Below are 3,809 nucleotides of genomic sequence, written 5' to 3'. Positions count from 1 at the left end.
CCTGTTTCCAACGTAAACTGAATAGAGTGTCGTGTAATATAACGACTCAGTTTGTAACTGAATACATGATTGGTGGGACTGTTCAAGCGTAAGGTGCCCCGATCTAAATCACCGGCTAACAAGATAATGTACTGGACTATTTTTGTTGTTGTGTTTAACGACACCACTAGAGTACATTGATTTATTAATCATCGACTATTGGATGTTAAACATTTGGTAATTTTGACGTATAGTCTTAGAGAGGAAACCCGCTACATTTTTCCATTAGAAGCAAGGGATGTTTTATATGCACCATCACACAGACAGGATAGCACATACCATTGCCTTTGATATAACAGTCGTGGTGCACTGGCTGGAACGATAAATAACCCGACGGGGATCGATCCCACACCGATCGCGCATCAAGCGAGCGCTTTACCATGTATAAATAAATAGAACGGTCGCCTGAGACGATTGGGTCGAAGGATCGAATCACCCCTGTGGACCCATTCTCAGATTGGGACCACCCCCCCCTCCCCCGCAAAAAAAAAGTTTGTTTTATTTAACGACGCCACTAGAGTACATTGATTTTTTTTTATCTTATCATCGGCTATTGGACGTCAAACATATGGTCATTCTGGCGCTGTATTTTTTAGGAAACCCGCTGTCGCCACATAGGCTACTCTTTTACGACAGGCAGCAAGGGATCTTTTATTTGCGCAGGATAGCACAAACCATGGCCTTTGTTGAGCCTTGCGGAGCACTCACTCAGGGTTTGGAGTCGGTATCTGGATTAAAAATCCCATGCCTCGACTGGGATCCGAACCCAGTACCTACCAGCCTGTAGACCGATGACCTAACCACGACGCCACCGAGGCCGGTAATCAGGCTTGTAGGTTATGCTATTAAATGTGGCTCTTGTTTAGGTTAACCGTGATAACGAAAATGCTGCATCTCATTTGTTTTTAATTACATATGCAGTGATATGGCATATGCCATTAACATATTGACCTATAATAAATGAAAACGCCCATATTTACCTAAATACTGCGACACCTAGAAAACATTCAGTACTTTTAATTCTTATAATTGTTGAACTCTGTGAATACAACTATTGTTTCACGCTGACTCACAAAATAACAATGTGGACCAGGTATTACAAGGAAACAAATAAACTAGTTCTGTTACGTTTTAATGTGGGTGAGTATATATGAATAAAATCACAATGCTGAACTGTCAACGAAAATATCCAACATGAACAATAGTAAAATACGTAACATTTTTTTCTGGTAAGCCAACACATTAATACATATACAGTGCTTTAAAGAAATCTCTCAATTTCTTATGTTTGTTGAATTGGAATGCTATTCTGCAACTTATACTGTCTTGTTTTTTTTAATTTTTAATTTTTTTTTAATTTGAATTTTTTTTTAAACTAGTTTATTGTCCCAGAAATGTGACGTGATAATGTCGGGGATGGGGCCCGGAGTTCATTACCTTACATGTTACATATAGCAAACATACATTACATAATCTTAATCTGAAAATAATATAACATATTGATATCAGAATGAAATAGAGCCATTAGGTAGGACCAAACCAAAATAACTTCCGGCTGGGTCAAAGTTCGAGATTCACCGAACTTTTGATAAAGAAGTGAATACCACAAGTCCTGTGATTGAGTGATAAATGTGTGTTGGTTGTAAAAAAAAAAAATATATGCAATTTTATTTCATCTACTACCACTGTGTCCAGTAGCCTTGTGCTTGAAACATGTATGGGGTACCTAGAAAAAAAGTACTCGAATTTTGTGCGGAACTAGGGTAGTCATAGACGCTACCCGTTATCTCAGAAATGAGCAGCTTGACCCCCATTTTTTCTGATTCGTTTTGAGGGTGAGGGGTGGTAGTATTTATATCCGTGGCGTTTATGTCGATTGATACGATGCAGGTAGGAGGTTTAGCCACATATGTTACTATTGTCGTCTATGGGATTTGATTTGGTAGTATACACCCTGTAGAGAGGTCTATGCTATTTGGAGAACCCACAAAGAAGAACCTCTTGTATCAGGGTATCTTATCGCGATCATAACTATTCGTTATTTCCACGTGTTCTGTAGACACGTGTGATAAAATTATTTCAGGATGGTGTAACGCGGACATACCTTGTCAGAAATGTTGACACAGTCGTAGTGGGTCTTTCGTAACCACAAAATAGAAATAAAATATAAGTCTAAATAAAGATATACTGTAAGGATAAACGATAAGTAGATATACTTTCCAAACTAACATCGTGATTTAAAAATATGTAATACAAGTACTAAATGTCTCAACTGCAGCGTTCTAGAACTCTCAACCAAGGTTCCCAGTAACTGTTGTCGTCGAATTGTGTATGTGAACAGTTTTTATAATATATGTACTTCTCTATTTGTAACTTGTCTTTGATGAAATGTTAAACTCCAGTTTCATTTAATGTACTCTTTTGTAACTTTGTTTTATATATGTAATACTTTACGTTAACAATTAAACAATTTACAAAAGTGTTTTTAACATTTATAATTCCAAATAAAAGTGTGGTTCTATATATCTGGATAAAATCACCTTTTTGTAATAATCAATTTTCTATAGTACTACAGAGTTCGACCGTTTGCTAAAATGTCAATAAACGCAGTGCCGTAACCGCGATTAATTTACATCTAATTTACAAAGTTATCAAATTCTTAAAGTATGTGATGTGCAAAATATCACATACTTTGATTGCATTGGAAATGTAAGATATTATATGATAAATTAATATATATATATATATATATATATATATATATATATATATATATATATATATATATATATATATATATATACTCTGTCAAAAGAGAAACGCATAGGTGATAAGGAAAGAAGAAAAGTGTTTGATTTTACAAAAATATAGGTTTTTTGTACAATGTTGCTGAATGACCATGTTTGTTAATGTTCCTGAAATGGGACAGCATGCCCAAATGCACCCTAAAACAAATTTAACGCACGTTATGCGACAATTGCAAGAAATCGGCGTGAAATGGTCAGATTTTGGCGAATGCACGGAGTGTCATGATGTGGGGAGCCATCTCATACACCGGCAGAAGTGAACATGTGTTCGTACAAGGCAACCTGACAGCTGTACGCTACCGGGATGAAATTCTTCGCCGTCACATGCTTCCCTGTTTGGATCGATAGAGAGAACTCACGTGTAACAATGGATTCCTACAGAATGAGAACATTAATGTGCTGCCATGGCCATCAAGATCGCCAGATCTCAACCCCATTGAACATCTATGGGACGCACTGGACAGACGTGTACTCCAGCGTGACCCGGAGCCTCAGACGCTTCCGCAACTGCCACATGCACTGCAGGAAGAATGGGCTAGGATTCCACGTGCCCTGATTCAGAGACTCATTCAGTCTATGCCAAGGAGATGTCGCGCTGCTGGTGGCCACACAAAGTAATGATTTCAGCGTCCTCGTCCTCTGTTTGGTGACGAAAACGAATCCACTGCCGTCGGTCCATAGCAAACACACATGTTAAATTTGACTGATACGACCATAAATAACGAAATTATGCCACTGTGTATTAAAGAGATAATTCCATGAATATTTCGCCTATGCGTTTCTTTTTTGACAGAATATATATATAAGTAATTTTTGTTACTTGGACATCAAACATGAAATAGCGATAACACCACAAAGTATGCGCTTTCTTTAAGCTGCGATAGGTTTGTATTCGTTTTCTCCTCATAGGAGAATACACACAACGACACTGATGTATGCGATGTGAAGAGTGTGGTTGCAACA

This window comes from Gigantopelta aegis, chromosome 8 (assembly GCF_016097555.1).
Source record: "Gigantopelta aegis isolate Gae_Host chromosome 8, Gae_host_genome, whole genome shotgun sequence".
NCBI lineage: Eukaryota > Metazoa > Mollusca > Gastropoda > Neomphalida > Peltospiridae > Gigantopelta > Gigantopelta aegis.
The sequence above is the reverse complement of the archived record's forward strand: the minus strand, read 5'-3'. Positions refer to the sequence as shown.